Source organism: Leptopilina heterotoma, unplaced genomic scaffold, assembly GCF_015476425.1.
Source record: "Leptopilina heterotoma isolate Lh14 unplaced genomic scaffold, ASM1547642v1 Lhet_60, whole genome shotgun sequence".
NCBI classification, from domain to species: Eukaryota; Metazoa; Arthropoda; class Insecta; order Hymenoptera; family Figitidae; genus Leptopilina; species Leptopilina heterotoma.
The window spans coordinates 4,906,876-4,919,246 of NW_025111138.1; positions in this window are offsets into that span (position 1 = coordinate 4,906,876).

The window sequence follows — 12,371 nt, forward strand, 5'->3', positions numbered from 1 at the left end:
TAAAAAAAATTTTATTTGGTAAAAAAATTATTTGACTTCTTTTTAAAAAAAATAATTTGTATTTTAGAAAATAATAACTTAGCTTTCTTCCAAAAATATCCAAGAAATTTTGCAAAATATTATAATTCAAATTAATGTAATATTATGATCATAAAATAAATAAAAACAAACATTTTCTCTGATTTTTTCGTCCAGTTAATAATCAAAAAATTTTTAAATTAACATAATTTTCAAAATATTTAAGTTTAAAAAAAATATTTTGAATGACGCGTCCCAAGAAATTATTATTTTATCAAAAAAATAATTTCAATAATAAAGATACTTATATAAAGTTCTATTTTAAACTTTTTATTACAAAATAATTACAATGACGATTTTAACAAAAAGCAAATTATAAATTCTTTATTTTCTTTTTTATATTATAAAAATATTAACTACTTAAAGCAAAGAATGATTTTTAACATAAAATAAAAGAATATTTATATCAACAAATTTTTCATTTTGTTTAGCATAAAAATTTTAGATTAATAATTTGTAAAAAAAAATTTTGTTCCGTAAATTTAAAGGAAAAAAAAGAGAATTTCAATAGAAAATAAAATAATAAATGTATTGATTAAAATATTCAAGTTTCATATAGTTTCCCAAACTACTTGTATATACATATATATATATAGTGATTAAAATCTTCAATAATTTCATTTCCACCTTGTTCGGACTTTATAATAGTATAGGGTACTTGCAATTAAAACTAACTTCCTTCAAGTGAAAGCTGGCTAAAATTATTTTAACTGATAAGTCCTTATTAACCATAAAAGGAAATTTCCCAGATTCTATCTTGTTAAAATAATTTTACTACCTTGAAATCGTCCACTATATATTTAACTTGGAGGAAAAAAAAAATTAAAATATGTATAATTATAATTTTTAATTTTTAAATTTTACAACTTCATGAAAATAAAATATGATACGTATGTATAATTTACTTTTGAGTTTGCTTGATGTCTTATCTACATTTAATATGTCGAATAAACTATCTACTTAGCTCTATGATTTGGGACTCTACCGCAAAGTAGAAAGTTAGTCAGAGTGGTGAATGGGTTAGATAATTTAACATGACTGAGATGAGATAAGATATCGTCATAGTTTGTGCGGTTTTACAGTACCGCATACATACATAAACTTGTCCTCTAGTATACTTAAAATTCGTCGTGAGTGTTGCTGCCGAGGAATTTTTTATTTTAAATTCAAATTCAAAAAGTCGTTTTCTTATTTTCAATAATTTTTCTTTCTTCTGTTTATAAACTTAGCGTATTCTTATAATTTTAGTCGTAGATTTTCATTTTATTAATTTCTTTATTCAATTTACGACTAAAAACAAGTTTTTGGTGGAATTCGTGATTTTTCAACGAATGTCTGACTAAAATGTGGTTATACCACTGTCAAAAGAGTAAAAACGATTGTCTGACTAAAATAAATTTATACCACTGTCAAAAGAGTAAAAAAAGATTGTCTGACTAAAATCAAGTTACACTACTAGCAAATTCGATTATAAAACGATTGTCTGACCAAAATTAAGTTATATCACTGTTAAAAATGATTAAAACGAATGTCTGACTAAAATAAATGTATACCACTGTCAGTAAGATTATAAAACGATTGTCTGACCAAATTTAAGTTATATCACTGTCAAAAATAATGAAAACGAATGTCTGACTAAAATCAACTTACACTACTATAAAATACAATTTTAAAACAATTGTCTGACTAAAAACAACTTACACTACTAACAAATATGTTTATAAAAAGATTGTTTGACAAAATTTAAGTTATATCACTGTCAAAAATGATTAAAACGAATGTCTAACTAAAATCAACTTACACTACTATCAAATATACTTTTAAAACGATTGTCTGACCAAAATTAATTTATATCACTGTTAAAAAAGATTAAAACGAATATCTGACTAAAATAAATTTATATCACTGTCAGTATGATTATAAAACGAATGTCTGACTAAAATCAACTTACACTACTATAAAATACCTACAATTTTAAAACGATTGTCTGACCAAAATTAAGTTATATCACTGCCAAAAAGAATTTTAAACGATTGTCTGACCAAATTTAAGTTATATCACTGTCAAAAATAATGAAAACGAATGTCTGACTAAAATCAACTTACACTACTATAAAATACAATTTGAAAACGAATGTCTGACGATTATATGAACAAAATTAATTTATATCACTGTTAAAAAAGATTAAAACGAATGTCTGACTAAAATAAATTTATGCCACTGTCAGTAAGATTATAAAACGATTGTCTGACCAAAATTAAGTTATATCACTGCCAAAAAGAATTTTAAACAATTGTCTGACTAAAATCTAGTTACACTACTAGCAAATTCGATTATAAAACGATTGTCTGACCAAATTTAAGTTATATCACTGTCAAAAATAATGAAAACGAATGTCTGACTAAAATCAACTTACACTACTATAAAATACAATTTTAAAACGATTGTCTAACTAAAAACAACTTACACTACTAGCAAATATGTTTATAAAAAGATTGTCTGACAAAATTTAAGTTATATCACTGTCAAAAATGATTAAAACGAATGTCTAACTAAAATCAACTTACACTACTATCAAATATACTTTTAAAACGATTGTCTGACCAAAATTAATTTATATCACTGTTAAAAAAGATTAAAACGAATGTCTGACTAAAATAAATTTATACCACTGTCAGTATGATTATAAAACGATTGTCTGACTAAAATCAACTTACACTACTAGCAAATACGATTATAAAAGAGTTGTCTGACCAAAATTAATTTATATCACTGTCAATAAAGATTAAAACAATTGTCTCACTGAAATAAATTTATAACACTGACATTTAAATTGTATAACGATTGTCTGACTAAAATTCTTTTCTACCACTTTCAATAAACTTATAATTATTAGGGAGACTTGTCTGACTAAAATTACTTTTTACTCCTAAGGTACTAAGAACAAAAATATTAGTATTCTAAAAGTTTAGTTTTAATTTTCTTGTATTACCTAATTTTTTTTTGTCTGATTAAAATCGAATTTAATCACTTTCAATAAACTTATAAGAGTACTATCTGTCTGAAATCGTTTTTTTACCACTTATAATGAAAGTTATTTTCTACTACTTATAATAAAATTATAATTATTCTGAAAACTTGTCTGACTAAAATCGACTTCATCTCTAATAATAAAATTATTTGTACCCTGGAGATTTGTCTGACTATTATTTTGTATTACTACTTAAAACTTTTCGGAAGAAAAGTTTTAAGTATGATTGGAAATTGTTTATGATTGGAAAATCATAACTTATTCTATCACTGTTTTTAAATCTTTTCATCCTTGAAATTATTTTACACTCCTGCGTATATAATTTTATTAATATTTCAATTCTATTGTCTGACTAGAATCACCTTTTACTACTAAGAATAAAAATATTTGTGTTCTGAAAATTTGTCTGACTTTAATTTTGTTTTACTACTTAAATTTTTTGTCTGATTAAAATCGACTTTTATCACTGCCAACAAAATTATAAGACTAGCGTCTGACTAAAATCGACTGTTATTATTACTGTCATAAAAATTATAAGAGTAGCGTGTGACTAAAATCATTTTATATCACTGGCAATAAGATGATAAAAGCTAATATTGTAATAATATTTTAGTAAAATTTTTGTAATATTTTTATAATACTTCAATAATATTTTACTTATATTTTCGTACAATGTTAGCGAAAATAGTTTTAAAATTTAAACACACAAAAATTCGACATACTGTCTGAAAAAATATGTAAATTATCTAGGTCGATCGTCATTCTTTCTGAATTTAATATTGAAAAGTCAATCGTCCACGAGAAGTTTACAGACCAGACGCGCATCTTTACTCCATATCCCGATAGTTTATCGATCAAAATGACCACGTAAATTTAAGAAAACCATGAAGTTTACGTCTTTATTGGCAGCGATTCAAAAAATATACGAGTCCAATAAATTATCCCTGAACCAGTTTTTCTAGAAATGATTAAAAAATTTCTCTAAGTATATTCCCATCAATACTCAGTCTAAAAAGTTCAATAGAATTTCACTGGAAAATGATTCCGTTGAGTCATTCTACATCATCTAAAAAATTATTCTCCAAAAATTCTAGTGAGCATTTAGTAAAATTTTACTAAAGAATAATTTTTATTTAATAATTCTTCTTTTTATATTAAATTTATATGTAATATTTAAAATTTTAAATAAATATAATCTTCTTCTTTTATAATAAATTCTTCAGAACACAATTAATTAATTAATTAGTGAAAAAATGTTAAAAACTTTTTAATTCTTCTAAAAATTAATTAATATCTGTATAAAAAATAATTGTTTAAATTTCCAACTATTCACTAGTTTACTATATTTACTACTAAATAAAAAAATTTAAGTATAAAAATAGTAAACTTGAATATTAAAGAAACGATAAATTTCCAATTGATTCGCAATAAAATAAATATATGTTAATTTTTAGAAGGAGAGAGCGAGAGGAAGAGAGAGGAATAAAAGACAAGAAAAGAAGGACATATCGTGGATTTCTTCGATTTGCAGCAAATAAAAGTATCAATTTGTTGAAAGACACCAAGTCTTCTGTCATTCTGGATCTAGTTTTCCAGTTTAGAAGCGCAAGCCTTTGAGGGTGACCTCCTAGGTTTTATTGGGTACCATACCACGAAGAAGGAAAGATGAGCCAGTTCCGTTTAAAGTAATCCCTTTGTCCCGAGAGATCAGATATAGGGATTTCAGAAGAAGCGATGGAAAGGAGGGCATGAATGTCAAAAGGAAAGAAACTTGGGAGCAGACATTTTTCCCAATAAATCGATTGGATCAAGAAATTTTTTGTCATTCTCCTTCACCTCTTCAGCTTCTTCTGAATCTCATGTAACACTGATCTAATTAACTTGATATTTTTTTCTTACGTATAAAAAGAAAAATTCATCCCTTTTTTTACCCAACACATATTTTCTTTTTGAACCATTTTTTCATGTTTTTTTTCAAATTCAGTATTTCAAAATATTTCCTTGATAATCATTTGCAAATTATTATTATTATTATTATTATTATTATTATTATTATTATTATTATTATTATTATTATTATTATTATTATTATTATTATTATTATTATTATTATTATTATTATTATTATTATTATTATTATTATTATTATTATTATTATTATTATTATTATTATTATTATTATTATTATTATTATTATTATCAAATTCAAAAATCACTAAAATGGAAAAAAAATTATTTTTTATTGCTTTTTGATTTGTTTCGATTTTTCATAAAAATTTGTAAATTAATTGAACAAAAAAAAAAAATTTACCCCCGAAAACAATAAAAAGTAATGAATTCAGATTTCTTTTTATAAAAAATTATCTTTTTTTGTGTCGTCGTGAATTTCAAGAAGATGATTATTTCCTGGTTAGATGAATATAGGGGGAGAATTTTTGACAGGTTTATAGAAGAGGGTTCCAAACGCTAAAGAGAAAAAAAAATTGTTTCTCATCAACCGAGAGAGAGAGAGAGAGATGATTTTCTGTAATAAATTTTTGACAAATAGTTTCTTCTATTCCCCTTCAAAAAAAGAAAATTGTTATTATCTTTCATATCCAGGTAATTTAGAAAGGTAGCACACAACACACATTGCGCCCGTTACATATATAACTGCAAGTGCGGGGAAAAAATTTCTCCCCCTCACATGAAGATACTCTGGTGTAAAATAATAGGAAAATACGAGAAAAATTTATTATACACTCTCAAGACTATTTCGACGGATAGAAATGGTATGTACATTTTTTTACTACGTCAATACATATTTCAAAATGTTTCACCATAATTTTTCTTTTCCTTTTTAATATCTTCTCATATTTTTTAAAATATGTCTTTTTGATTACATATGCGGTGTATTTTACATATTCACCTATCTTTTTATATTTATAGAATATTGATTAAATGCGTGAATAATTATTAAATCAACTTTAAAGCTTATTTTTGAAATTTATCTATTTATAAAAATTACAACTTTAATTCATCAAAAATTCAATCTCTTTTTTGTTAAAATTTTATAAAGTAAAATTATATCAAAATTTTAATCATTTTCAAAAATTTCAATTTTAAAATCTCTTGAAATTTAATTATTTTTAATACAAATTCACCCTATAACGCTTATATTTTTCAATTATTATCTATAATCTTAACTAAAATTCAATTTTAAATCAATATTTATTCAATAGTTCTAAGAGAATTCAATTATTTAAATAAAATAATAAATAATTTATTGAATACTATCATCAAATTTGGTTAAATTTTTTATAAATAATGTAAATCTATCAAGATTTTATTTAAATTTTTATTCAAATTGTATTTTGAAAATAATTGAATTCCAACGAAGAATTTTATTATAATTTAAAAAAAAATTCAATTCTTTTGAGTAATTTTAATAAAATTAGTTTGTTGAAAATAATTGTATTCTTAATAATGAAATTAATTATTTATGAAAATAAATGAATTTTTGAGAAGAATTTTATTAAAATTTTTTTAAGTAATTAAATTCCTATGAAAAATTTTATTATATTTATAAATTCAATTTCTTCAAAGAATTTTAGTATAAATTTTAAAAATAATTAAAATCTGGTGTAGTAAAATTTTTTTGCAAATAATTGAATTGTTACGAAGAAATTCATTAAAATTTTTGAAAATAATTAAATTCTATCAAGAAATTTAATTAAAAATGTCTTAAAAATAAATATTAAATTTTAATAAACAATTAAATTCTAAAAATTTTATTAAAATTTTTGTAAATAATTGAATTCTTTCGCAGAATTGTATTAAAATTGTGAAGAATAATTGAATTTTTTAAGGAATTCATTTAAATTTGTATTAAAAATAATTAAAATCCTACGATCAATTTTATTAATTATGAAAATAATTGAACTTTAGCAACGAATTTTATTAAAATTTTTTAATAATAATTGAATTCCTGAGAAGAATTTTATTATTTATAAAAGTAATTGAATTCTGTCGAAGAAATTTATTAAATTTTTTTTAAATAATAGAATTCTTGCGAGGAATTTTATAAAAATCTTTTTTAAATATTTTATTTTTTTAAAATATTTTATGAAATATGTGTTTTAAATAATTGAATTCTTTTGGGGGAGTTTTTTTTATTAAAATAGTAGACTATTGAAAATAATTGAATTCCATTAAAAATTTTGAAAATAATTAAATCGTTTATAACTATTATAAAATTTCAAAACAAATTGTCTGACTGAAATTACTTTCAAAAAGACTGAAATTTACAAATAGAGAAAATTTTTATATTTTTATTGCTATAATGCAAAACTCTTTGACATTTCTTTAAAATACAAACCCTAAAATGGCGCATCTGAAGAGAGTAATTTGAATACGTAAGTTTTAAAGAGAAAACAACGTTTTTCAATTTAGAAAGAAGAAACTAAATGATTATTCCATTTTTTTTTTTTTTTTTTTTTTGCATTTATAAGAAATTCTAACAGATGAAGAAAAGTGCAGTATAAAGGCATTTGATTAGTTATCGATTGCTTTTGCCAGTGAGAGGGTGATATTCAATTTCTATATACCACTGGTAAAGTTTTTTTTATAGTTTTCGTCTTATATTCAGCCAGCAATTTCCCTATCGTTCCTCATTTCTTTTTCTTTAGGAGGTGTTACTGGTGAGATGATATGGAAAATACCATAGTGCAAAACGAGATAAAAACGCAGATGATCCTGTTTTATAAGCAAGGATTAGTGTAAATTTTACAGTAATATTCCCTCTTTCTTTTCGGTTCAAAAAATTTCTTATTTCTTTTTTAAAACTTTTTATTTCATTTCTAAAAAGAAATGATACAATTCACGAGGGCAGGGGGAATTATTTTCTTTCTTTATTTCAAAGCAAAAATTTTCTGCTTTTAACATTCTTTAAGAATTATTTATAAAAATTCACTCTATATTGCTTTTAATATTCAATTATTATCTAAAAGTTTAACTGAAATTTAATTATTTAAATATACAAAAATAAATAATTTGTTTTATAACAAAAGATTTTCTTAAAATTCCGATTTGCAATTTAAATTTAAAGTGATATATTATATTCAAATGTGTGTGTGTGTGTGGTTGAGGAAAATCCTTGATAATCAACTTTTTATTGCTAAGGAATCAAAGAAAATCTCGTTACTGTAAAAATAAAGGTTAAAAATTAGAGATGTGGAAAAATCGTACGAAGTAAATCTTTCGTTAACTATCGCATAATTACCAGCTATTTTAGTATTCCTGCTTTAATGTCTCGGCAACGAATGTATCAGCGCGTTATATGCTTCGTACTCGCGAAAAAGAAGAATAATCACTACTCATTAAACTCTTTCTCGTTATTCAAGTCCATTTATTCTCTGACCCTAACAAATTTTTAATACCATTTGTGACCCTTAAATAAGTCAAAGTGCAAAATTTTTTTTTTAATTTTCAAAAACGTTTTTTCTATATCAAATTTCAGAACATATATATATATATTCATGTTTTAAATTTTACTGTAATATTTTTTTCTAAATTTTACTATATAAATGTAATTTTCTAATTGTCAAATGAGTAGTATAAACCGATTTAGTCAGACAAATGAAAATTGTTATTTTTTAAATATCAAAGTAGTAAAAGTACGTTTTAGTCAGACTAATCGTTTTATAAAAATTTCCTTTAAATGTATAGTAAACTTGTTCTAATTTTTATAATTCTCAAACAAGTAGTATAAACCTCTTTAGTCAGACATACAAAAATTGTTATTTTTTAAATCATACTTCAAGTAGTAAAAGTTCGTTTTAGTCAGACTAATTTTTTTATAAAATTTACTTTAAGCGTATAGTAAAATTATTCTGACTTTTATAATTCTGAAACAAGTAGTGCAAACCGTTTTAGTCAGACAAACAAAAATTGTTACTTTTAAAAACTTTTCTGTTAGTAGTAAAAGTTCGGTTTAGTCAGACTACATTTTTTTAAAAGTTTACTGTAAAAGTAGAAGAATGCAAGTAAAGTCAAACACGTTGGAAAAAATAATATAACTGATATCAGTAGTAGAGGTCAGTTTTAGTCAGACTGGACTGGCCTACATTCGAAAATAAAATTTACAAATAAATTTAAAATATATATTTAGAATAATAATTATTAAACATGAAAATAATTAAATTTTGTCTGACTAAAACGAACCTTTGCTACATACTATAAGAAATAAAAAAGATAACTATTTTAGTATAGTAAAAGTTCGTTTTAGTCAGACCGTTTTTTAAAATTTTACTCTAAAAGTAGAAAAGCGCAAGTAAAGTCAGACAATTACGAAAAATTAATAATTCTAATATCAGTAGTAAAGGTCAGTTTTAGTCAGACTCGACTGACCTACATAATAAAATAGAATTCAGAAATAAATTTATAGAATATTTACAATTCAGAATAGAATTTTTCAAAAAATACTCTCTTTTCTTAAATCAACAAAAAAAGAAAAAAAAATTGATAACAATTTAAAAAATGTATAAAATTGAAAAACATCTCTTTTCTTTATCAAAATAGTTTGACACACGTGAAATTTGCAATCAGTCCCTGTATGACTTACACTTTCATGAATCTCTCTGAGGAACATATTTTTTGCAGGATTTAACATTTCCTCGTAAATTTTAAGTGGAGCGCTTAGTTTACCAAGATATTTTACACTTGACTTCCTCTTTCTTGAGCATTTCTTGCATACTAACAAAAATAGACACTATCGAATATATATGGGCAATTCCACGTGAGATTTCAGTCGACCTCTTAAAATCGGCCAAAAATATTTTTTTTCTATTCTGTATTGAAAAAAAACAGATACGTATTTTTTTATTATTTTTTTGGAGGCCAAATTTTTGAGTTATGAATTTTCAAAATTTTCGCTTTTTAAATGTAGGTATATTTTTAATGTCAGATAACTCAAAAAATATTGCTTCTTTTCATTTTTTGACAAGAAAAAAAAAGTTTTGTTTTTCTCTCTACTTTTGAATAATCATAACAAAAAATTTTTTTTTTCATTTTTTATTAAAAAAATAAAAAAATTTTATAAACAAATTAATTTTTTTTAACTTTGGGTATGATAAATTTTTAATTTTCTTTTTTTAAAACATACCTGGAAATGATAAGAAGGTTTTGCAAAAAGTTTCAGAGTGGGCCTGACAAGTTTGATGGGTCCAAAAAAATAATTAAGCTGTCCGTGCAGGTCGCACGCACGTGGCACAATGGGATTTTTTTACAATTTATTATTAAAAATTGTCTAGAGCCTACAAATTTTATCGGATTTTGATTATTATTGAATTTTTAGGCTCTAAACAATTTTTAATAATAAATTGTAAAAAAATCCCATTGTGCCACGTGCGTGAGACCTGCACGGAGAGCTTAATTATTTTTTTGGACCCATCAAACTTGTCAGGCCCACTCTGAAACTTTTTGCAAAACCTTCTTATCATTTCCAGGTATGTTTTAAAAAAAGAAAATTAAAAATTTATCATACCCAAAGTTAAAAAAAATTAATTTGTTTATAAAATTTTTTTATTTTTTTAATAAAAAATGAAAAAAAAATTTTTTTGTTATGATTATTCAAAAGTAGAGAGAAAAACAAAACTTTTTTTCTCTTGTCAAAAAATGAAAAGAAGCAATATTTTTTTAGTTATCTGACATTAAAAATATACCTACATTTAAAAAGCGAAAATTTTGAAAATTCATAACTCAAAAATTTGGCCTCCAAAAAAATAAAAAAAAAATACGTATCTGTTTTTTTTCAATACAGAATAGAAAAAAAATATTTTTGGCCGATTTTAAGAGGTCGACTGAAATCTCACGTAGAATTGCCCATATATATGAACGGTACATAACATCCGGTCTTCCATCATCGAAATTCCTCTCACTTCACTTTAAAATATTATCTTCGCACCAAAAAAAAAAAAATTATATCCAAAATATATATATTTTCGGAGAAATATTTTCTACTTTCTATTTAATTGAAAGATTGAAACAAGTAGAGGGGTAACAAGTAGACAAAATAATATTTCATTTTGTATTCTGTTTCGATGGAAATAAAAACTATTCCAATAGAAATAAAATTTCGAATAATTTTTAAAATTTTTTTCTTTAAGAATTTCATTGAGATTTATTTTTGTCTTCTTCTTGCGAAACAAGAGAAAAGTACCCAGATTATTGTAAAAATGGAAAATTGAAAAATTATACATCCGACATAAATTCTTCATTTTTTTATTTGTTCTATTTACAAACAGTGTTTTTGTCATTTGTGAAACGAGATGAATTGGGGAAATATTGAGTTTTTCACCGCACATGTAATTTGAGAAACCTTTACATTATTTCGTATCCAAACACAATTCCTCTTGGAATTTGAAACCTCAGGGAAATCTACCTCTCGATTTTCTCTGAACGCGGTCAAATAGTGTCGTAAATCCATACAGTCATCTCTCTTTCTCTCTCCCTCTCACACCCTCATTTTCCAGGAAATGAAAAAAAAATCAATGGGCTTCATTTTACAAAATCCATCATTTTTTACTCTATTACTTATTCAAATATTATGGAATTTAGCTTTCAACACGAAAGACAAATACTATTGATTCGATCAGTTAAAATCACATTTTTTTTTTTGGTTTGTATAACAATTATATTGTAATAAAACTGACAAAAGAAAATGTGAGAAATATTGAATGAATATTTAAAGAAAAAAATTTGTATCTTAATTTATCGTAATTATAATTAAATTGTTTTATATTCAACTCTAAAGTGACTTTAAAAGTTAAATTGAATTTAATTTTTTTTGCCATTCTGTATGTTTAATTTACTTTTAATTTAATTTCATAATTTAATATCGTAATTTTTATAATTAACATAAAAATAATCTAGTCTGACTGAGACGAACCTTTGCTACTTATGATTAAATTTAAAAAAAAACATTTTGTCTGACTAAAATGAATTTTACTACTTATTTAAGAATTATAGAAATGAAAAATTGTATATACGTACAATATTTCTTTTTTTGGAAAATTTTCAACTAGTAAAAAATTGTCTGACTAAAGCAAACTTTTGCTATACTTATGGCTAAAATAAAAAAAACAATTTGTCTGACTAAAAAATGATTTTACTACTCATTTAAAAATTACAGAAATTAGAAATTTTACAATACTACTTTTATAGGAAAATTTTCAATTACTAAAAAAATGTCTGACTAAAACGAACTTTTACTACTTATAATAAG